General features: G+C 34.4%; 1 long non-coding RNA gene across 1 annotated transcript in view; it reads right to left on the bottom strand.

Moving 5' to 3' along the window:
* Positions 1–2526: 2526 nt before the first annotated feature.
* The window catches only part of LOC135844484 (uncharacterized), a 36954-nt gene continuing 13075 nt past the window's right edge, over positions 2527–26405 (bottom strand). Inside the window, exon 3 of the long non-coding RNA XR_010558543.1 lies at positions 2527–3180. This is a non-coding gene — a long non-coding RNA (uncharacterized LOC135844484). The remainder of the gene's footprint in view (positions 3181–26405) is intronic.

The following is a 26405-nucleotide window of genomic DNA, read 5'->3' as shown; positions in this document are numbered from 1 at the left end:
CACAAAAAATCAAAATTTTTCAAAAATTTCTTGTGTAATTTTTGTTTTAACAAAAAACATCAAGTTTTTGGTAAATAGCCAGTAACTTTTGATAATTTTTTTTCTTGGTGAATTAATACCTATTAATTTTTAGTAAATAAAATGATTAGTTATTTTTGGTGAATTACTCGTAATTAAAGTTAGTCGAAAATTTTGGTAAATTGCTTGGGTAATTTTTGTTTTGGTAAATTAATGGCGTAATTTTTGATAAGTTTGTATTCCAATTGGTAAATTTTCGTAAATTGCTGGGGTAATTTTCAGTTTTCCAATAAAGCTGGTTGAAAATTTTGGTAAATTACTGGGGTAATTCTTGGTAAATTGGTAAATTTTAGTAAATTGCTGTGGTAATTTTTAGTATTGTTAAATTAGTAGGGTAATTTATTTTGTTGAATTTGTGTCAACCTTTGGAAGTAAATTACTTGGGTAATAAAAAATTGGTAAATTAGTGGGGTAATGTCTGGTAAATTACTGAGGTAAATGTTGGTAAATTGCTGGGGTAATTTTTGGAAAATTGGAAAATTGGTAAATTAATGGGTAATGTCTGGTAAATTACTGAGGTAAATGTTGGTAAATTGCTGAGGTTATTTTTGGTAAATTGGTAAATTTTGGTAAATTGATGAATTTTGGTAAATTTGGGTAAATTGGTAAATTTTGGTAAATATGTAAATTTCAGTAGTTCCGTAAATTTTGGTAAATTGGTAAATTTCGGTAAATTGGTAAATTTTGAGGTAATGTCTGGTAAATTACTGAGGTAAATGTTGGTAAATTGCTGGGGGTTATTTTTGGTAAATTGGTAAATTTTGAGGTAATGTCTGGTAAATTACTGAGGTAAATGTTGGTAAATTGCTGGGGGTTATTTAGAGCAAAGTCGGTTGATCTTGCGAACTGGGCAAGATGTTTTTTTTTTAATTTTCACACTTCATACCAAAATTTTAGCTGAGTTTTTTTTTCAAATGCCCATATTCATAGTAAAACATAAATAAACCACGTATCAATTCATCTTAAATTATTCATCATTGGTATTCTAAATAATGTTTATCAACATTCAAAAATGCATATATGTTGTAACAAAAAAAAAAAAAAAAAAAATCAAAAAGTTGAAAATTGTACAAGTTCAGACATTAAAATATAGCATATATGCATGAATAAACCCCTCCAAGATAAGCAGCCCCGCCGGGGCCGGAAATTTTTTGAAATATTTTTTTCGTTTTTTGGAAATTTTATTAGTTTACGATGCTTGAAAATACATAATTTATCAATGGACATTCTATTATCGGTGTTTTTATGCAAGATTTTAGAATAAAATGTAGGACACAAAACATACAATTTCACATACATGAGCATGTGGGGGACAATTTTTTAGTATGAGCATGTATGAAGTCGTCATACATGATCATGTATGGTGGATGAACTCGAGCCTACATGATCATACATAAACTGAAGTTTCCATACATGCTCATGTTACAAAATTGTCCCCTACATGATCATACATGTCATACATGATCATGTATGATCAAGTATGATTTAGTGTAACCATGATTTTTTAACATGAACATGTATGATCATACTTCAAATTCGAGAATGTATGAATTTTTATAATAAAAATATTGTCAGTATACTTATCGCACTCATTCCAATATCTGAATGGGCCTGGTGGTACATACAGATATTACACCCTCTCCTTGCAATTCGAAGGGGCCTAGTGGTATGGACAAATTGCATCCTCCTAAGTATCCAGACCAGGCGTAGAGGTATGGTACGGGTTTCCTTATGACTTAGGGAAATCATAGGCATTATTTTTGGTGGCTAAGTTCGCGATAGGGTGCAACAAACTTGTGAACCAACAACGGACGCTCTCCCACATTACACCTTACGACATTGGTCAACCAGAGCCTCAGTAGGCATACCATTGCCGAGAAATTTTTACCACGATTAACTACTTTTCACAACTTTGAGCTTGAGAAACTTTTGAACAGTAAGCACTAGTGCTTTTGGTAAAAAACCATTTGAAAGAGGATGAAATTCTAAACATTTTGGTGCCTTAAAATACCTATATGTCCATTTGTCCATTCAAAATTTCACGTAATTATATTGAAAGTTGACACACAAAAAACAACTTCAGCAAAAAGTCTTAGAACTCAAGGGGTTTTTGGTCAATTGAAATGAGATAGCAGTCTAAATGATGCACTTAGATGTAGAATCAAGCCCCATTCGTGCTCGAGCAATTTCAAAAGAAATTTTGTCGACTGGGTGCAGAAAGGGTCTAAGTCCCATTTGTTTAGGCAGCAACAGCGCCGGCGCACATGAATATTTTTTTTTCTAAACAGAGCTAAAAATTGTGTCTTGGGGTCCTCTTTCAATAACCTTAAGCATGTTTACCAAAAATTTTTGATTTTCAAATAAATCAGTTTTTTGTTATTTCTGAAAAGTTCGAAAATGGACTTAGCCCCTTTCCGTTCCCACCGATTCAATTGAAATTTAAAAAAATTATAATAAAGTGATTTTTATACTTGAAATTTAAAAAAATTATAATAAAGTAAGTAATAAAGTAAGTAATAAGATATTGAAACAGAACATTGGTGTAGGTAATTACAAATGGGATTTAAAAATAAATTTGGTATGACTAATTTACAGTGGTTTTTCTTCATCGGGATTCGCAGGACAGATAACAGCATGATAAAACAAAGACACGTATTTATTACATGCTGTCTCAAACATTTTCAGTAAGTCCACTCTTGGATACCTACCAAAATTATCATGTTCCATTATCTTGTTAATATTATCAATGGACACAGCAATCCCGTGACAGAATTTTTCAATAAATTCGTTATACATTTTTTGCTGATCTTTGCTCAAGCCTTGAATGTCCTTATCTTGAGGAATATTTTCATTCAAAAAAAAATTTTTTTTGAGGGTGGATTTCAGCAATTTTACAAGGACATTATTAGAATACTCATCTTCAGTGAGGATTTTTATCCAATTATACTTCCTTTGAAGGACGTCCAGATGGAATTTTGAATGATTCAAGACGTTTGGTGGTATTACAGCTTTAATACCAGGGAAATTGTTTTCGGTTTCAATAACATAATTTCTAAACATTAGTGGCATTTTCAATGTGATCAGTTCATGCTCAGATTCATTCTGCAAATAATGTAAGCAACATCCATTAAAAACAACAGGTAGCTATTCAATTTCAAATACTTCAAATAGTAAATAAGTACCCAAGTACCTGAATGTCAATAATTTTGAAAATGCTATAAAAATGAATTGAAAATTGAGATATATAGGTTTAGGTACATAGTAAGTACACTATTACAGGGTGGAAAGAAATATCGTGAACCCCTTAGAAAGTTTTCTGCTGAATATTTCGGTTGGTCACGGTAGTCCAATAATATCAAGTTTTTTATTCGGACTAATTTGGTAATTCCTACAAAAGGTTTTTTTGCGGGATACTGTAGTGGAAGGGGTCCTATTCAACATGATAAAAGTCTCACCCCATACCCCGCATGCGTTGCGTTCTAGAGCGTGAAAATCTTCCCGTCTCGGCGTTTTTTTTTCGATTTTATCACAAGGGGTTGATTTAACGTCGAAAATAGCATTATTTTTGTGTTCTATGTCAAATTTCCGATCTGCCAATATAGCAACTGTCCTTCTCCCCCCCGGGGGGGCTAGATCTATTCAAATGAGAGGGGTTTTCTAAGAAACACAAAAAAACTATCGGAGTATATGAGAGATGAAATGAACCCCGACGCCCTCCCCTCATATTTACCCCTCAAAACAGCATTTTGTCCATTTTTATGCCTATTAACAATCAAGATTAGTAGTAAGGATAACCCTCTACACCCCGGGCGAGATGGCTACACCATGCAGTGCTGGTTGCATACATTTTCTAAACCTCTACACCAGGGGCGAGATGGCTACGCCATGCACTGCTGGTTGCCTACAGTTTCTAAACCACCCCTTCCCTCCCCTCCCCTACCCCACCTCACCCCTACAAAACCTTACAAATCGATTGGTTTCTTAACCTCCCCTTCCCTCCCCTCCCCTCCCCTCCCCTACCCCGCCTCACCACACCTCACCTCACCCCTACAAAACCTCACGAACCACCCCTCCTCTCACCTGAACACATCACATCCACAAAATCGCCCCCTTCACTGCCCCAAAATTTTTAATAGTACAACGCGATGTTTTCAGAACCCTAAGCCCCCTCCCCTCCCTCCCTTGATGTGTAATCGAGTATATATGTTACCTATACTACCCCCTCCCCCCATTTTCAAAACTTCATGAACAAAAAATAAAACAAATAAAAAATAATAAAATCAAGTAGGTACATACAAATACAAACTTACCAAATGAATCAGGTAGGAAGAAAAACAAACTCGAATGTTTAAAAAAAAATTGCAAGAGGAGCACGCAACACGAACACGTCTGAACTGAACAAAGCATACACAAAAAATGACTGGGAGGTAGGGAGGGTTAGGCCAACATTGCCGAAGTAGAGCGCGCCACATTTGCTTCCCCCACTCCTATTTTTGGAGGCGGGCTTGCATTTGATTGGTGGAAGATAGAGGAATGTTGCATCATAATTTCTTATCTTATCTTTATCAATAGGAAATGAGTTATCAGTTTTAAGTAAAATTAATTAAGTTGGCTATAGACAGTCTAGGGGAAGACGAAAATCTTCAACCGGAGAAAATTCAAATACCGTCCTCCAATGTGTCGCTCGCTTGAACTAATCCGACAGAGCGCGTCAGATCGAAATGGGTGCTAAGAAAACGTAAACATGCGAGTAAAACAGCCGTAGACGCATAGGATAAATGCGTTTTCTCCCATTTTTCATGAAAATGAAGTGGTTTGGAAAAATTTTTTTTGGACTTGAACTAAAGAAGATGAAATTTCCTATCGATTGGTATAAATTTTTTTCAATTTCACACGAAAATGGTGATTTTTAATATTCATTTTTATGGACAAATTTTTATGCATGTCAATTTTGAATTAAAATTACGCGAAATTTTCATCAACTACATCGTATTTTAATAAACTAAAATTTGCAGAATTTTATCCTCTTCAAAATGAGTTTTCATTCAAAACGCTAGCACTAACAGTTCGAAACTTATTGAAGCTCAAAGTCGTAAAAAATTGTTGCGCGCGGTAAAAATTCAACTTCAATTAAACTGCTATTTTTTTATAGCGCTTTGGATAATAAACAAATTTTGAAGAGGATAAAATTCTGCACGTTTTGAGTTTGGCTTATTAAAATACCTATGTGTTTTCTGAAAAATGAAAATTAAAGTGAAAATTTCGCATAGGTAATTCTAATTCTAATTCAGAGTTGACAATTGTATATTTGTATAAAAATTTGTTCATAAAAAATAATATAATGTTAAAATTAAAAATCACAATTTTTGTACAAAATTGACTATTGAGAAAAAATGTGTATGTCAATAATCAATATTACCAATCAGGCAATCAATAGGAAATTTAATTTTTTTTAGTTCATGTCCAAACAAATGAGGGAAAAATGGGAAAGTGCATTTATCATACAATCAATACCACCTCTGGTGGTATTGATACAATTCTATGGCTGTATTTATATTTCATATTCATACCCTCTTGGATTTGGAACTTGAAAAATTTTTTTTACTCAAAAAAAAAAGAAAAGTCAGCAAAGCTCCAAAAAAATTTACATCTTGTCATTTACTATCGAATTGTAATTTTTTCCGCTGGAAAAAATGATTGATGATTCTAGGACAATTTCAATTCGAGATATTTTTTTCAACATTTTTTTATTGAGTTGATGAACTTTTCGATTTTTTTATTTTAAAAGTTTTTTAGGAGAATTTTTTCTTGAAATTTCATTTATTTTACATAAATATGAGCCATGAATGATGAAACTGAAATCGGAAAATTCAGAAAATTGAAACATCGGAGCTAGCATTCGGAGGTAAGTATTTTCATTAAATAAAAAAACTTACGTCCGAATGCTAGCTCCGATGTTTTTTTTACAATATTATAGAAATATAACAATGAATAAAATAAAAATATAGGTAATTTGTTTGATCAAATTATTATTTTTCAAATTTTCATTTCTATTGTTAAGTAAATGAATTAAAAATTTAAATGAAAATGAAAAATGCAAAAACTATGAGAAATTGTTATTTTTATTTCAAGTATTAGGTATAGGTAGGTACATATTTAATCATATACTGAAATATCACTAGGAAAAAAGGTAAGAAATGAGAAACTGAATTTATTTATTTCTCTATTACGATGAAAAAAATCAAAAAAATATAAAATAATAATTTGATCGATCGTTTTACACTTATTATTATTTATTCTTACGAGCATATATTTCTATATTACTATATTGTAAAAATAATTACCTCTGATGTTTCAATTTTCCGATTTCATGGCTCATATTTATGTAAAAGGAATTTAAAAAACATTAAAAATCATTTATTTCAAAAAAAATTGTCCTAAAAAATTTTTTAGCATAAAAAAATGAAAAAATTGATCGTGTGCAATGTGTGTTTCATATAAAACTCCCTATAATGTTGCGAGAGAGTAGCACCCAATTCGCCGCGAGTGCTCTCTATAAGGCGGCGACGTCGTTACTGATGTTTCTGAAAGTACTAGATTTTCGTCTTCCTCTACACTGTCTATAAAGTTGGCAAACACAAAAGGTCTTATCTTATCAGCCGGAAATGAGTCATAAATTTTATTTTCAGAATTCCTTATCTTATCAACAGGAAATGAGTCATTCTCTTTGATAACAATAATTTTTTTGGTTGCTTTCATCTAACCATTGTTCTCAGAAGTTCTTATCTTATCTACAGGAAATGAGTCATCAGTTTTATCTTTTATTAATTTATTTGGCATTCACAGTTCTTATCTTATCAACAGGAAATGAGTCATCAGTTTCAAGTTGTTGTTTGGTTTAATTTAGGTGGTATTTTTGGAAGTCCTTATCTTATCAACAGGAAATGAGTCATCAGTTTTAAGCTATACTAACTTAGGAGATATTCTCTGTTAGTGTTTCACAACACATTGAACAGGATGGATGCTAGCTGTGATTTAGATGTGAGGTGGAAACACCCATTTGCAGCAATAGTTGCAGGTCCTTCAGGTTGTGGGAAGACACAGTTTGTACCTACTGAAATTTATAAAGTACAAGAAGGAAATGTGTGATGTACCTACAATTTCATGAAATAATTTGGTTTTATTCTGAATGGAAAAGTTGGTATAACGAGTATCCAGATATAAAATTCGATGAAGGCCTGCCCAAAATGAATTTTGAGAATAAATTACCTAGACTGATTGTTATTGATGATATGATGCGTGAATCAAACAACTCAGTAGTTGATTTATTTACAAAAGGTTGTCATCATAGAAATGTTGGAGTATTTTTTATAACCCAAAATCTTTTTCATCAAGGTAAAGGTCAAAGAGACATCTTATTAAATGCTCATTACATTGTATATTTCAAGAATCCTAGAGATAAGGCCCAAATCCAGCATTTAGCTAGACAGCTGTGTCCAGAAAATATAAAATTTATACAAGAAGCTTATAATGATGCAACTTTACAACCTTATGGGTACCTACTTTTGGATTTAAAGCAAAATACACTAGAGGAAATTCGATTCAGAACAAATATATTTCCATCTGATAAGAGCCATCATGTCTATGTACCAAAGAAGTGATGATTAAAGGGTAGAGTAGGTGGGTCTTTAAAAAGAGTAGCATTTTGTGAAACGTGTTCAGTTGATCATCATGTCTTGAAATGTGCGGAATAACTTTGAGGTGCTCCAAACCCTCATTAAAATGAACCCCAAACAAAGAGCAAATGTACTTACAGATGCAGATGCTGGCTTAATAATTGCAATATGTGAATGTGCTTTGAATACTTTGAAAGGAAATGTACCACTAACACCAGCTCAGAAGACAAACTTATCTTGATTCAGGTGGTTGTTACATACTTTGATACAACAGCCTCACCAGTGGAAAAGTAAACGAGATCTTCTTGTACAGAAAGATGGTGCAAACTTAGAGCAGTTGTTACCTTGTTACTTACTCATTATTTAAAGTGAGAGGGAGAAGAAAAAAGAAGTAGAAAAAAATGCAACATGTGAAGAAAATGATTCTCATTTCTCCAGATATGCTGTCAGCACATAAGATTACAAACCCTACTACAGATAGTATTAATGTACCCAACATTCAAGAATATGAGCCGAGAAAAATTGATCCAGTAGAAAATTTGGAAAAAGAAATGCATACCATTTTAAATGATAAGAGTACTAGAGATCGAGATAAATGGTCAATGTACTATCAGTTGTTACAGCGATATTTTCGGCATATTGACGAAGAACGTAAACCTTGGGTGCAAGAAAATAGTAGTAGTAATTTGTCCTCTACAGAAAATAAAATGTCAAATGAACAAATATTGGAAACAATACCGGTCACAATGCAAAGAAAAGCTAATGCTATGTTAAATTGGATAGGCCATTCAGATATGGTAAAATGGAATGATGTAGGTGAAGTTAGTATTGGGGGTAACAAAATTTCAGGTTCAAATATTGTTGATTTGATGAGAGATTTATTAAGTAATTGAAAAGCTGATGCCCCATTAGGGATGAGGGAATTTTGTACAACACTAAAAAGACTAAATGTACCAGATACCTTCATAATAAACCAAAATCATTGGGAAACTTATACATCAACAAAATATAGACCAAGTAGTGTAGGTCACCTGTCTCTATACCCCCAATTTGAGGCTACTAGCACTCCTGAATCAACTCTTCGCAATACCAGTTGGTCTTCATTATTGCAATTGAGCACACCTGGTGGATCAGCAAGGAAAACACAGTATCATACACCTTTACGTACACCTCAAGTACCAAGAAAGTCAGGAAGAGAAAGAAAAGGGAATCCAAAGTGGGCATCTTTTGTAAAATAAATGGTAATGGCGAGTAAACAGAGACAGTTGGAAAATATTTACTACAATGTTGAGCAACCTCAGGCATATGCAGGAGTACATCCTTTATTGAAACGTGTGAAAGGTAAAATTTCAAAAGATGAAGTTATAGATTGGTTAAGATCTCAAGATACATATACCCTATTCAAACCTGCTAGAAAGAGATTTGTTCGAAATAGAGTGGCTTAGCATATCACCGGACTTAGCACAACTCTGGACCATTTTTTTAGCACAGTCTCAGACATAACATTTGCATACCTCCAGACAAAAAAAAAATTAACAAACTTTTGCAGAGCCCTGGACATGAAAAATTGTCATGTTTTTTTTTTCAGTTCCTGAACTTATGTTAGCTTCATTGAGAGAATTTTAAAATTAATTTTCAACCATAAATATTTTAGTTTTCTTTTTTTTTTTTTTTGAACTCAGTAGAGTGGGTACAGATAACGGTCGAGAACAAAAATGTTGTTTTGTCCATATCTTACAAAGGGGATGATGCACTAACACTAATTCTATTCATTTGAAACTTGAAAGTAAGAAGTGCTATGTGAAGTGTTGATGTTTTTTTACATTTTTTTTTTGAAAGGGATGTAGTTAGAGCATACTCTAAACAAGTAACTCCAACAGCCATAACAAACCTAAAAATAAAAAAATCCACAGACACCCTGTCACACTCTCTACCCCCACATGTGCATCTGGGGAGAGACATACCAAGCACAGGGGCCCATCATGGTGGCTACCAAGTATTGGTGTGTGCCTCTATCTGGGGAAAAATGTTGGGTTTGATATTTCAACTATAAAAATCTGCAGAAAAATGTTCCATTTTTGAATACTCCAATACCATGAAAAATTAGGAGCGTTGCAGGGTGCCCTGTGGCTCATTTCATCATGTGGTGGTGTATTTTGAACCCTGGAGCCATTACAGGTGGACACATAAGCATATCGAAGGAAATGGTCGGTTTGAAATTTCAGCGGGAAATTACTGTAGAAAAATTTTTCATTTTCAAAAATTGCAGTATCCTGAAAAGTAGGGAGCCCTGAAGGGTGCCCTGTGGTCCCATTAATTATGTGGTGGTGCATATAAGACCCTAGGGATGTCTCAGATGGATACACACCAGCATAACTGTAGAATAAATGTTCAAATTGAAATCTCAACTCAAAATCAGTGTAATAAAACTTTTTATTTTTGAATATTCCAACACCATGAAAAATTAGGAGCGTTGCAGCCTGCAGGGTACCCTGTGGTCCCACTGATCATGTGGTTGTGCATTTAAGACCCTAAAGACATCTTAGATGGATACACACCAGCATAACTGTAATGGGAGAAAATGATCACATTTATGTCACCTATACTGGGAGAAAACTAACCGATTTCTCCCACCTATAGTGACAGAAAGCTGTTAGAAACCAGTCGTCTATACTGGGAGAAAACATTTTATGCCATCTTATACTGGGAGAAAAATATCATTTTTCTTGCGCCTATACTGGGAGAAAAAATCGACTTACATCGTACGTAATAATAGCGATTCCATGCCAACTAAGTGGGAGAAATGTTACGACATAATCCGTCAGCTTATAAGTGGGAGAAAAATACTTGGGATTTTTCTCATCTGATCGATGTCAAATTTTTCCATCACTGAAATCATGCGACTTTAATGACCACTCGTTTGTAAATCAACCCTACCTGCTACCCCGTATACCTACCTAAACAATCTTACCTATTTATTATCAAATATGACGCAACTTCCGGAAATATTACTTCCAAGATGATGCAATCGACTAGATATTACGTCATATTCTCGACTTCCTATTCGCTCCTTAATACTTCCGGGTGTAACGCTTAGCCAATCATAATTTGTGGCGCGCGCACAACTTACCCTCTCTTATTCCTAAAAATCACAATTTCATAAGAAGCGATCCGAGTAACAACTCTTACAAACACTCTACTTTTGACTTTTGGTGAGGAAAGCTCATGTTTAACTCTCGTTCGATAAAAGTGTATGTTCTGGTTCGGTTCCTGTGTTAAGTACGAGATCGATGTTCGTTTATGGGCTTGGGACTTGCTCCCAACCCAGTGGCCATTCTTTAAGTTCGTTTTGATGCCGTATTTTTTCTAAGTGTCACCTTTTCGACTTAGAAATATTTTCAATTTCTGGACTAGTAATGTTTCCAGTCTAGGTCAATTTGGCGACCTTTCATCTTATAATCATCTTATATGGACCAGCGAAATAACCCCCAGAACTGCAGAGAGTCCGTAATTGAATAATTACGTATTTCGCGTCCCCCAGGGGACAGTTGGAGATTTCTCATCGACCTCGGATCGCCTTCTGTAAGTTTACAGTGGAGATCGACTTATTATTTCTGTTTCGTATCCTTTTTCGTTCTTTATTATTTTCTTATTGACCTAAGCATCCCCGAGTTTATTGACCTAAGTATTTATTCTGATAAGTAACCCGTGAATCCTTTATTGACCTAAGCAACCCGTGTATCCAACAGTCCTAGGTTTATTCTGATAAGTATCCTCGTGTTATTGACCTAAGTATCCAAAAATCTATTTTTTCCTCGAAATAATAGTCAAATAACCTTCAATTTCATCCCTTAATTGGTGACTAAATATTGGTATTGCGATGCGTTTCAATCCAATATAAACGTGTTCCGAAGTTATTTGTGTGTTCACGATTTATTTCACTCTATAATAGTTCCAGTGTACAAGTCAAGTTATTATAATGGTCCCGTGCATATAGACCATTGAATCGTCAAAGTATTTCCATCTAATAACATGCCAACAAATAAATATTTGAGTCGAAAATACCTATTTTCGACCTTAAATTGACTCATCGATCAAAAATTCGATCTATTTTTCATCTTATAGCCGTTCCAGAAAATATATTCTTCACCTCATCTTATATTCCAGTGGGAATTTGTGCCCAAATCGTATCATGGATTCATCTTATACGACCTCACGTTAAATTTAAACTGTTATGATTCATCATAACTGAATTATGTTCCAGGAGGGAACCCCCAAATTCGTCCGCGATCTATTACAACCCTGAAGATTCCCTGAGCTAACGACCAGATCGCGAGAGATATCATCTTATAATTAATCACATCTATGATTGACCAACCCAGTGCTTAAAAAGATATCCAGACAACAAAGTTAATATGGATTAGTCTATTCTACATTTCCATATTTTCACAGATCCAGATTTCGAAAACCATAAATCTATGATTTTTGGTAATTTCCGAAATTATTCGTAATTACGATCGATCTTCCCTTAAATTCTCCCGGTACATAACTGTAGAATAAATGTTGGAATCAATATTGCAACTTGAAATCATTCAGATAAAATTTTTCATTTTTGAAAATTCCAACACTATGAAAAGATAGGAGTTTTGCTGGTGCCCTGTGGTCCCATTGATCATGTGGACGTAGTTATGTTAAAATCAGTCAAGCGACATTTTCATGTTTTTTTTTCATTAGGTAAAATTACCCTCTTCACGACCACCTACCTACTTAAAACATAAACAAAAAAGTTTTTTGGACTTTCTAGAATGGATTGTTGGAGTGATTTTTTTTTCAAGTAGGTATGTGGTCACGTGACGACTGATCTTACCTAGCAAAACGACAAAAAAAAAATGTCACTTGGCCGATTATTACATAACTACGTCCATGTGATGGTGCTTTAAGACTCTTGGGACAACTCAGAGGGGTACACACCAGCATAACTGCAAAATAAATGGTGGAAATGATATCTGAACTTGAAATCATCCCAATAAAGTTTTTCATTTTTGAATATTCCAACACCATGAAAAACTAGGAGCGTTGCAGAGTGGCCTGTGGTCCCACTGATCATGTGGTCGTGCCTTTAAGATCCTAGAGCCATCTCAGATGGATACACACCTGCATAACTGTAGAATAAATCGATGGCTTGGTATAAATACCACGTAAGTCCAAAATCCTACATTTTTCAGGAGAACAAAAAAACGTTTAATACATTCATATTTTGTTATTTGCAGTTTTAGATTGCATTATTATGTTTTAGAGGTCTTAATGGTATGGCCTAATGATATTTTACAGGTAGATAAAATAAAATTAGTTAATTAAAGCGCTTTGGAAGGACATACGAGGTTTCTAGAGACAACATACAAGATTTTCATCGTACTTACGTACGACTTACGTGGTTTTTAACAAGGACTTACGAGGTTTTCAAATTTACAATTGATGAAATTCATGTACTTACCTCGTAAGTCGGACTTACGTGTTTTTTAATCTTTGATTTTCGCCGATTAGAGCGCTAGGATGCGTTTTAGACTTACGAGGTTTTTAAATTCGGATTCCTCGTTGTTTTTTACTGAAGAAACCACAAAAAAAGCATTTTCGAAAAAATCTGGACTTACGAGGTTTTTATACCAAGCCATCGAAATGTTGGAATTGAAATTTCAACTCAAAATCAGTGTAATAAAATTTTTCATTTTCAAATATTCCAACACCATGAATAATTAGGAGCGTTGCAGGGTGCCTTGAAATTCCATTGATCATGTGGTGGTGCATTCAAGACCCTAGGGACATCTCGGATGGATGCACATGAGAACAAATGGTGGAATTGAAATTTCAATTCAAAATCAGTGCAATAAATTTTTCATTTCTGAAAATCCCAATTCCATAAAAAATTAGGAGTGTTGCAAGGTGCCCTGTGGTCCCCCTGATCATGTGGTGGTAATCATGCATTTTCAATCTTTTTTATTGTATTTATATGTGTTCAATGTTTCTGTTGATTTGTAAATGCAAACCCTGGCACATGAAGTGGGGTTAGGGTATAATTATGCTATTTTTCTTTGTTATTTTTTGATATTTTTCATTGTTATCTATATTAAGTATAAAGCGCCTTCTCAAAAAGTCTCTGAAAAATAGACAAAAAAATATGTGAAAAATCAAAAAAAATTATTTAGCCCGTTCTATGGCACCTAGAAAGCTAATTTTTTTTTGATCGAAACCTTAATGTCTCTACAATATGAAAAAAATTATCGGACCAACAAATTTTGAAGTTAAAGGGCCCAAATTTCGAGTTGAAATGGGCTGTTTTGGCCGTTTTTTTGATTATTCTCCAATATATCGAAAACAAAAAAAAGATGAAGGTGGTTAATGTCTAAAAATTTTGATTCAAGTTATACTTTAACTAATTATTTTTTCAAAACTTGACGCACCACAAATAAATTCGGAGATGAAACATCCTGGGCCAAACTTTTTCGTGTATCCATCCATCTCGTTTCCCATTTCACCTAGATATGAACCAGTTTCAATCTCTGCATCTTGCACCTTTTGAACATAGATGATTGAATCAGTATCACAGTACAAGACACGTTCGCCCAGTTGTTTCAAGAATTGGAACAGGTATAGGCGAGCTTGTGCAGTGACAGGGTGTCTACTGGATTTAAAAAAATCAAATTCCTTGCTATTTCCTTGTTTTTCCTTGCCATTTTCCTTGCTTCCAATTTGAGTTTAAAAAGCCCCCCCCCCCCGTGTGTAGGTACTTGTTGTAACATTCATATGACTAATGAAAATTTTTATAATTTTTTCGATTTTTGGAGCCATCATAGTTATGTGAAATGTGATTATTTCAAAACAATTTGCCCGAGCGAAGCGAGGGCGAGAGGTTACGTGAACACTCGACAAAAAGTTCTGAAAATTTGTACCTCGAGAGGTGCAAAAACAATACTTTTTTTATTGTGAAGACGAAGAGTTTATTTTTTGGATTTTAAAATGTTAGAATTTGAATGATGTTTTTTTGAAGGAAATTGATTTTGAAAAAAAAACAGAACAGCCCCAAGCAAGGGCTCAAGCTCTTGAAAATTTGTATTTCGGCGAGGAATGAAAACAATTTCTTTTTGAGGAGTTCATTTTTAGGTTATAAAACTTGGTTTTTTCTTCAAAATGTCCATCTTGGACTTGTTATCGAGAAAGTAAAGAAAACAATCCCGAGCGTAGCGAGGGCAGAAACTTTTGTAAATTTGTGTTTAGGAAAGTAACAAAAATGGGGTTTCTTTCATCATAGGCCCTTATTTGTTTATAACTTTCGATTTCAAAGCGAAGTGAGGGCAAACGCTTTTGAAAATTGATAATAATTCAAGAAGTAGGTATAGGACCATTATTATTTGTTTATAACTTTCGATTTCAAAGCGAAGTGAGGGCAAACGCTTTTGAAAATTGATAATAATTCAAGAAGTAGGTATAGGACCATTATTTTCTATTTGAATGCTTCTTTCAATTTTCACTTTTCACTTTTGACTTGTTTAATTAGAGATTTGTCAAACAAAATAATTCAGCCTGAGCGAAGCGAGGGCAAAAGCTTTAGAAAATGTATGATTCAAAAAGTAGAAATCAACAATTTTTAATGAGAAAAATTACAAGAAAAAAAAATGCATTATGAAATTGAAAATTCAAGAGGAACCTTTTTGAAAAATTGAAAAATCCTTGCCATTACACAAAAATTGTCAAAATCCCTGGTATTTTCCTGCTTCCTTGCTACCTCTAGTGAAATCCTTGCTATTCCCTTGTTTTCCTTGCCAGTAGACACCCTGAGTGACATATGCGCTAATGACTGGGTTGACCATAGATATAAATATAAACAGGATCGGAAACTCGTGAAGCAAAAATTCTTCACCTCCGGAGAAATTTGACCAATCAGAGTTTTCACCTCCGGGCAACTGACCAATCAGAGCCTTCACCCCCGGAGAAACACGTGGTCTACGCGATTCGGGATTGGTTGATTTTTTTGCTTCACTTTTTCCTGTACATTTAAATGTAAGTGTCCGATCCAGTTTAATATCCATATCTATGGGGTTGACAAAGTCTTCATCCACTGAAATTTCATCAATAGTTCGCCATGAAACTAGCTCAATACTCTTTTGCTGTTGCTGCTGCTGATCATCATCATCATCATCATTTTCATCATTCACCAGTGTATAGCAGTTGATAACTTCTTTTTCTGGATCATTGAGAATGTCAAATAGTTCATGGTAGGATCCAACAATTGAGGTTACATTGTCCAAATTTCCCCCACAAACTATTTAGACACAGTTTGCTGAGGGAGCGCATACCTGGATTGTATTCAACTTCAAGAGGTTGCAAATCAACACCTTCCTTCTCTGTGAATTTTCAGCAAAATTCCAACTCATCTTGGTCAGACTTCACAGATGATGGGTAACCAGATGCTGCCTGCTTGATTTTTAAGAATGTGTCGATGTAATCCGTGAATATTCCACCAGTTTGAGTTTGCTTGTCATACTGAGTAGATGCATATGACCACACTTCATTTATACATCTTTCACAGTTTATCCATTTTTGATTGCTTCACTGATTTCCACACATATGTAAGTACCAACACATGCACGCTGATCTTCAGTATGCTCACAGGAGTCTTCATTCGCAATCACAGCACATGTACAACACAATGCAAAGGTGAGCTTGTTATCTGCCTTCATTGGAAGTATTGGAAAGAAGAGTTGCTTCGGAGGCAGAATTTTTACTTTGCCAATTCTGGTAGTACCTATTTGCAAAGTCACAGTTGAGTGCATCATCACTAGAGCTAGGATTTTTAAGCGCTATCAAACACGTTTTAAGCGTTATAAAAAAGCAATAAAAATGTAAGAAAAAAGCAAAAACAAGCGCTATCAAATCCTACCATGTTACGTATCAAAATGAAGGTATTTTCAAACCGAGCAAGATACCTCCTTTAAATATATGTACAACTTGAACCAAAATGAACTAAAAGACAAAAAGGAGAAAAAAAGGAAAAAAACTGAAACTAAAAATTTAATAAAAAATAAAATAAAATAAAAATAGAAAAATGGAAACTGAATCTGTTATTTTTCAGTTTTTCTTCCCTTGTTTTTTTGAACTCATCTTTTTTTAACAACTATTTTTTTTTTCAAAAATGTGCAAAAAGTTGATAAATTTTTGTATTTTTGGAACTTATTTCTTCATTTTACCACTTTTTTCCCAAAATAAAGCGCTAATGACGAAAAAAGGCCCCAAAAAAGCAAAATTTCCGCCTTTTTGGCCCAAAATAAGCATTTTCAAGCATTTACACCCAAAAAAAGCAAAAAAAAGCACTATCAACTTTCACCATTCGCCTTAGAATGGAATGAAACGGAAAGAAAATATATTTATGCTGTATAGGGTGTTGCTACAAAAAAAAGCATTATCATAAAAATCCTAGCCCTAATCATCACCAAGTAATATTTCTGGATGTCCAATTGGGTATACTCCATATTTGTTGATGTATGGATAAAGCAAATTTACATCAATATATGTGACGTGACGCGACAAAATTGACCTTCCAGCCGAAAACAAGTTTTTGAGTTATGGGGGGTTAAAGTTTTCAGTCCAGTTCTGCTCATTTAGCGGAAGCGTTTGCGTTCTAATCACGTTCTCCGGCTAAACTGAGCTAAACATAGGCTTGGATAACGTTTCTTATCTGTTTTGTGTGAACATCACTGGGTAAAATTGTTATTTACATTGAAACAGGAGGCTCAGTCGTGATTGCGCTCATTTTGTCAAATTTTTTAAAATTTTTTTCATTATTTCAATTTTGAAATCGATCTGGAGGCGAAACAAAGCGTTCCACGAGAAATATACATTGAGCAAAGTAGTAGAGAATTAAATTTCCAAAAACCTATAAGAGGTTTATTTTTCTCAAAAATGCGTAGTTTTTCCGTTTTTCTCAAAAAACAGAAATTTTATGGTAATCATCATGAGGTTTTTGTTTTTTGAGAAAAACGGAAAAACTATGCATTTGGGAGAAAAATAAACTTCTTGTAGGTTTTTGGAAATTTAATTCTCTACAACTTTCCTCAATGTATTTTTCTCATAGAACGCTTTGTTTCGCCTCCAGATCAATTTAAAAGTTAAAATAATGAAAAAATAAAAAAAATGAAAAAAATAAAAAAAATGAGCTCACTTCTGACTGGATTACCCTGTATATGGAGCTATGCAAATCATAGGAACTTCTGGGTGGTTTTAAATGATTTTTGAATGTCCAAATACCAAAAATTTGTCAAAAAGTGAAAAATAATTTTTTAGGTACGAAGGTCGATTTTGTCCCGTCACGTCACATATCAAATCTGTTCTCCTGGCTGGATCTTGTAGTACTTCCTGAAACATTCTGTGCAACCTCCAAAGAATGCTTCTCTGTTTGATTGTATTCTGATCAATGACTGTTCATCCGACATACATTTCCTCAATGCATCATTGATTCTACATTGTTGTCGTATTTCACATTCCCAGATTTCAATGACATGAGGTTTGCATGGTAATTTTTTCAAATACTCCATCTTCTTTAGAGTATTCTGGTAACGTTGCTCAAGCGTTTTGGGAGATTTGTACTGTTCACCAATGGGTTTGTTGAGTTCCTCCTCTGAGTGACAAAAATTACATCTGTGGAAAAAGCAGCCATGTACTTTGATGATAAGTGGTATCTCAGTGCATGAATCAGCAAATGAATCAAAATCTTCCAATTTGGATGTTGGAAACTTCTGATAGAAAGCATCGACTTTGTACCTTCCAAATTCTTTCTCACAACCTCTGTATGCGGACTGTAGCTGGATACTATATTTGTTTTCAAGGTATACAATATATCTCAAAGCAAGATTTGATTGACGATCTCTCATCCTGTAGGTCTTGAAAGTCATTAGCAGGGCTCGGATATTCTTTCCCTAAAAAACCCAAAATATGCGCTTAAATATTCCCTAAAAAATGCCAAAATATGCTCTAAAAAGTAAAAATATTCCTTAATGATATGGGTATCGTTTTGCAGGGAAAATCAATTCCTATACAACTTTACCAATATTGTTGTGTAATACCAAGAATTCACGAACAAAATGCAAAATAGAGCGTTTTAAAATTACCTACGAATTATTAAAGGAATGAAAAACAACTAAAATACTTAAATAAAAAAATTAAGTGGGTATGAGCGAGCTATTGCAAATTTTGTGAGAAAAAAAATGAAAAATAGCCAAATACTAATGTCCAATATGATGCAAAAATTTGAAATTGATCAAAATATTCCCTAAAAACCGCCAAAAACGTAAAATATGCTCTAAAAACGCGAAATATTCCCTAAAAAATGCCGAAATATGCTTTTATATGCTTTTATGGTGAAATATGCCAAAATATGCTCCAACGAATTAGGCTCATTTTATTTGAAATTTCATGAATCGTGGAGATAATTGAAAAATTCTCTATCTTCTATGCATACAAAAAATATGCTCCAGCATAAAAATCCGAGCCCTGGTCATTAGCCCGATGGTATCTTCTGGAAGAAAGTTGGTCCGGTACCCTTTCATACACGCTAATGCTATCGTTGCTGCAGATGTCAATGGGTCGACATGTAACAAGTCTTGAAATAGTTTTCGAAATTTCAAACTCGCCTTTCTCAAAATATCAACATTGGATTTGCAATATTTCTTCATTTCTTCTCTAAAGTTGAACACAACATTGTTCTTATGTTGCAAGTTATGCCACTCCACAAATGCTTTACGATCTTGAGGCGACATTTCATTTGCTCCATATTCTTTAATATCTGGAACTGGACCAATATAGCTGTAATTTTCAGGCTTGTTGAAGAAATGAGGAAAGTAGCCTTTTGCTTCTCCTGGGATATCGAACATTTCAGGTAGAGCAGCCAATTTTCTTCCAAGGTAGCACAAAGTGTCTTTTGGACATATGAGTACTTTAGAGTCAAACCCAGAATTCTCCAAATTTTTCAAAAATGAGGTTATGATCGTTTCGGGTACAGTTAGTAGGTACGCATTGATTGCCATTCTCAGTTTTTACCTATCTGACACAATGACGCAGTCAGGGGGGTCCAAAGTACCAGGTCAGAGTCAAATTCCGAAAAATGTCCAAAATTTTCAAAAATGAGATTATGGTCGTTTTGGGTACAGTTAGTAGGTACGCATCAATTGCCATTCAACATTTTACCCCATTCGATACCATGATGGTTAGGGGGTCCAAAGTACCGGGTTTGAGTCAAACTTTGAAAAAAATACTTCAAAAAAAAATTTTTTTTTATTCTAGTCGGCTATAAACAACCTTGAGATACTTTCAACAGACTTGAATCTAGAATTATCCCTCATTTTATTATGCATTTTCGTGTATTTTCGATATTTTTTACAGACTTGGAGTCAAAACCAGAATTCTCCAAAATGGTATCGTGAATTACTGCTATGTAAAGACTTGAAAATTTTTTTTTTTTTGTTAATTCGATTGTTACCCGAAGCACGATATATAGGCGAGATCAGAAACCTGCTACTGCTGATTCCCACCTTCCATCAGTTTTTTGCGTTTTTCTCAAAATGGTGAAAAGTGGAGAATTCTGGGTTTGACTCTAAAGTACTCATATATTCTTGTAAGTAAGCATAACAATCTTCGACCCATTCTTGATAATGGTAGGCTCCCACTTCCTCTTCATAATCATGTACTTGGTGATGAAATGGTGATCATAGCCTCCACCATTATGTGCAAACACATATACTTTGCGGAACAGTACTGATTTTTCGCAAATGGTTTCAAATAATTTTTCCACCAGCTCATCGCCATCACCATCACCTTTGAGAATGTATTCACGTTTTCCACATCTGTTGCATTCGTTTTCAATTCCTTCCAATTGGTGTAAACAGCTGGTACACTGATGTTGCATCACACAATAATTGGGAATATGCATACCAGTTGCATTGTCAACTCTCAATTCAAAGTCATAGAAAACAAATAAATCAGGATGTTTATCGCCGTTTTGAATCACCTGCTTCAGTGGTTGCCCATAACACAGGTGACTTCTCTCAACATACCTGTCACAGTTATGGCAAATCATATATCCGCATTTATGTTTATGCTCAAACAAAGTATACATTTCCTAACAAGCAAGGCAGTACTTTGTCACATTGCACATTGACTTGTTATTATCCAATGTTGGCTGTTTGAGTCTGTTGTAACATTCTTCACTTGTAAAGAGGAGTTTACAACCTTCACATTATCGCTTATATCCATCTTCAGGTATGTACTGGTTCTGATGATTGCAAGTTTTACATTTGACAGCACATCGTAGGGTAAATGTGCCTAAGTTTGCGCACTTCCTAAGATTGCGCAGTAACGATTTCTCAGAACTAGTGAGAGTTACAACATTTGATACCGCCTTTACTTAAAAGAAGAATCAAAATGACCATACTTAACAAGCAACACGTGACGATTTTTGTGGAAATGGCAGTAGAAATCTAAATAAGCTATTTTTAGATTCGTCATTGTCTGGGGATTATAACAAGCACATAATTTCAAGTGTTTTCTGCTTTAATTAGGTTTCAATTTTTCAATTTAAAAAAAAAACACCCCTGTGCCTAAGATTGCGATTTTTATTTTTTGCTACTTTTCTAGACTAATAATTATACTTTTCGAAATTTTCATCAAGAATTCAATTGTTTTGAATGAAATGACACCTTATACACGTATAACGAGTTTACTTCTTGTCAAAAGCTAGGGAGAAATGGGTGTAATGCTGGAAATACCAAATATGAGCGCATTTCCAGTGTGGTTCACTCAGAAGTTTCAAATGCACGTTCATGGGAGACATTTTGTTTGCTTTTATCATTAATTAAAGAATATTGACAAATTTCTATGTTTTTCACTGGTGCACAATCTTGGGAAGGTGAATGCGCAATCTTAGGAAGGCGTATTCCTAAGTTTGCGCATTTGACTATTTTTAGTTTTTGGTCAAAAGATCAAAAACTAAATCGATTAAAAATTTTATTTCTGGCGCAAATCATCGCCAAATGTTTGAAGAACCTTCTGTACAAATTTCAATATTCTAGCTCCTTTTCATAAAAAGTAGTGACTGTTTGAAAATTACGTGCGCAAACTTAGGCACATTTACCCTATATGTTTATTTGAGAAACCACGATTGCATTGCCTGCAGTAATATGCACATTCGAAAGCTCCTGTTACTGAGGCAATTGCATTATAATGATTATTTCTGAGAAATAAATCAATATAAGCCTCATTAGTGGTTTTTCCTTTGAGTAACAATCGTTTTCCAGTATAATCAGTACCATCAAAGACAGAGATCATTCATACTTGTCCTTGAAGTACTCCTGGAACTTCTCAACATCTAATAATGTGCCTCTGAAGGTGTTCAAGTCAAATTTGGCATCTGTGCATAATTTTACAGCTTCTTCTCGTTGTTTTATACCAGCTCTGTCAATTCTTGCTATCGAACGATACTCTGCTACATATTTCTTGTTTTTAGGCTCACTTGCCCTCTTCAGGAAAGCTATCATGGTAACAATTGCCCGTGCTAAACATAGATTGTCGCCATTTTGGATCTTGATGATGGAGTATTTATGTGTTTGGCAATATTCATGAAATGGTAGTAATGATAAGTTATAACGATTCTTCTGACCACTTGGAATCTCAACTCTGGTAATTTTCATCTCCAATGGTTCATTGAGCATAAAATTTTCATTGCTTTGAACAATTTTTTCAACTTCTGCCAGCACTATGTCAGTGGTCAGCTGGGAACGTTTCCTGAAAGTTACAAACACAGGCTTTGTGAATGATTGGTTACTTAGTGTAACACCAATCATATCATCTTTAGGTATATCAGTCATATGTTTTTCCAAAATTGAATCGAATATCTTCTGAATGTGTTCACGAGGGTCACTGACTATTGGTTTAATTTTAATCTTCATTTCTGTAGCATCTTTCTTAAACTGTTTGTTATGGCAAGTAGTTGATGATAAGACTTCATACATTTGTTCGACATTATCTTCATTGTTGTTATTACCACTGTCATTATCAAGGATGTTACTGCTACTGCTGGTGGTGCTGCTGTTAGTGCTGGTATTATTTTCAAGGTTGTTGTTGTTGTTGTTTTGCAGTATACTAGTACCGCTTGTACTTGCACCAGGATCAGGTAGGATATGAATCCAGCTATCATTAGTTAGTTACATTGTTGTTTCCACTTCCACTTCCACACATAACAGCATTATCATTGGTATTATTTAGATCATTTGAGAAAGTAGTAGTAGTAGCAGGCCTTGCATCATCAATCACATCTGGGGCAGCAAGCATCCATTCATCATCTTCACTATCGAATTCTATTTTTAAAAAAACAAAAAAAATTACTCACCTGTTATTTTATCAAAAAAAATATCCCAAACACTAAAATTATACAAAATGAAATTTCACTTACCAATTCTTTCAGATGCCATTGCTCTGCATTAAAAAAAACGCGAATCACAGTACAATTTAAAAAAAATGAAATTGCAATGTGATATAAGGAAATATGCCTTCATCGCCTTAGCGATGATTAAATTAATCATCACCCTAGCGATGATTAATAGAATAACTCCCTAAGGCTGCAAGTATGGTAATGTGATAACTCCTACTACATCGCTATGACGTAGTCTCGCATAGCAAACTCATTGAACGATGCACCTGAAAATACTATATAAGGCATCGCGGACACGAGCCAAAGGATCTTGAATTTGGCAATCCGGTGAGCTGGTTCTTGGTCAAAAAGTGACTTTATGTAGATGCGAATGGCATACGAGGTCCCCCTAGTGGGACACTCAGCCCCTTTTTCTCAGATATTGCCCACTTCTTTAGTGGTTAATATGATCTTCTCTCGTGATTTAAATTATTGTACGTAATTAATTGCATTTTCATTGGGTATTTCTCCGATCCTGCTAGCCATCAGAAATACTTCTCGTCTGAAAGGGTACCTCATGTACGACATTTCTACCGCTGCTGACTATTATTGGGGACAGCCACTGAAAGAGGTAGAAAATATGGACATTATGCGAGCCTGGTGAGTAGTTTCACCATCATTAATCACACATTTTATAGGAAATGTGTACAGTTTCAATGGGTAAGCAATTACCCACCTTCTATATCCATTAATAAATATTAATTATTGCTTAAATAACTAGCGCGCGTTGTAAGGTAGAAGCCTGTGCTTGTATCTATTATAAAATAACCCTATAATTATTTCATACTCATTTAACGTCTTAATGTGTATTTTTACATTATCCATTACTATCAATAAGCCATATTATTAATACTTGTGTCGGATGTATGTTTTAATTGGTGGTTAAGGATGATGTCTGTGAAGGGTAGATAGTATTGATTGAAACCTCTCCTATGTATTGAGCTATCCAGGCAAGGCAAATATTCACTATGTAAGGGAATATTTCGAGAACTAACCACGTAAATAGGAATTATAAGAAAATCCACCTATCCCAATCATTCTAGATCTCACTCTATCAAATGTATATACTTGAAAAAAACAGTTCAAGATTAGTACAAAAAAACACCATAAACTCTTTTTAAAAAAAAAAACAATTCAAGATTAGTATAAGGTGCAATGAGGGAAGTCCAAATTGGGGGTAAGTCAGAAAAACTGCTCTAGCTCTTAGAGGCTTATATCTGCCGAAGCGCTACCCAGGGGTAACTTGAGGGTACTACGCCTACTTCATCACAGCATAAAAAATTTCGCGACCCAGTTTCATTTTACAGGCTTTTGATTGGTTGTTTTTTAGTTGCTGTTTTGAATTTGATTAAAAAATTGTAACCAGTGTTTTTCAAACTGCTTTTTACCTCAGAAGAAATGATCAGTAAAAGTGATATTATAGGTGAAAGTATTCCTAAAACAATAATGAAAAACCCCAAGTATTCAATTTTTTTAAATTTTAAATTTTTCATTATTTATATCGCTTTTTCTGACTTACCCCCTAAATTAGTGCTATGGGGTAAGTCAGAAAAGTGAACATTGATACCCCCTAAATTAGTGCTATGGGTATGGGGTAAGTCAGAAAAGTGAACATTATGTGTAATACGTAGAATGATATGTTTTCGAGGCCGTAGAATCCGAATCTGGAGTTATCTTTTTTGTAGGAGTGGGGGGTGAGGTGTGGGGAGTAGAAAATTTTCAAATTTTTCACACATTATTGTGTAATATATCGATTGATATGTTTTCGAGGTCGTAGAATCCGAATCTGGATTTATTTTTTTGTAGGAGTGGGGGGTGAGACGTGGGGAGTAGAAAATTTCAATTTTTCACACATTATTGTGTAATATGTCGAATAATATGTTTTCATGGTCGTAGAATCCGAATTTAGAGTTATTTTCTTGTGGGAGTGGGGGGTGAGGCGTGGGGAGAGGGAATATTTCAAATTTTTCCTACATTATTGTGTAATACTCGTATGTCGAATAATATGTTTTTGAGGTTGTAGAATTAGAATCCGGAGTCATTTTTTGTGGTGAAGGTGGAAGGTGAGTCGTAGGTTCGTATGGGTGGGGGATTTCAAATTTTGCTTATACATATTATGGTGTAATACGTCGATTGATGTTTTTGAGAATGAGGAAAGTAAAAAATTCCAAATTTGGTTTTTATTCATCTCAATGTTTTCTTATACCTCTGATGTTCAAAGTTGACAGTTTTTTATATAAAATCAGAATTCAGAACATGCTTTGAAAAAAAATGCTATACAATCAGGCAATATCATGTGTTCTTTTCTGCAGGATGATGTCAGATGTGTATTTTGGAGTGTTGTTACTATGTTTTGGGGATTTTTTGCTTTGTTTTCTCAGATGATTATTATTTTTTCTCCTTGCATGAGTTTTTCAATTTTTTACAAATACATTTTTGTACTCTACAATAAATTGTCAGATGAATTGTTTTTCTGAAGTTACCACAAAGACAGCCAAAATACCACTATGGGGGAATTGATGGGTAGGAGGGGGAGATTTCTACAAATCGCCATTTTCATACACATCCGTGTTTTTGAGCGGAAGGTATTTCAAATAATCATTAGTTAGATCATTTCATTACTGTTCCAACTTCCACGGGGCACAGTAGGCCACAACCCCCTCTCCCCAAACAGTGATACTTGAATAGCACTCGACCCTAAAAACTAGCTCAAAGTTCGAATTCTGCGACCTTGAACACATATCAATCAACATGTTACACAATATTATGGGCAAAATTTGAAATTTCTCCTCTCCCCTTGCCTCGCCTCCTACCACTGTGAAAAAAAACCCCAGATTCGAATTATACGACATCAAAAACATATCAATCGACATTGCATATTGCACATTATTATAGACAAAATTTGTAATTTACTCTCTCTCCTCTTGATTCACCTCCCACCCCTACAATAAAAATATCTCCAGATTTGAATTCTACAACCTTGAGAACATATTATTCGATATATTACACAATAATGTGGGAAAAATTCGAAATTTTCCCTCTCCCCACGCCGCACCCCCCACACCTACAAAAAAAAACTCCAGATTCGGATTCTACGACCTCAAAAACATATTATTCGACATATTACATGATAATGTAGG

The sequence above is a fragment of the Planococcus citri genome, chromosome 4 (genome assembly GCF_950023065.1).
Source record: "Planococcus citri chromosome 4, ihPlaCitr1.1, whole genome shotgun sequence".
NCBI classification, from domain to species: Eukaryota; Metazoa; Arthropoda; class Insecta; order Hemiptera; family Pseudococcidae; genus Planococcus; species Planococcus citri.
The sequence above is the reverse complement of the archived record's forward strand: the minus strand, read 5'-3'. Positions and strand labels throughout refer to the sequence as shown.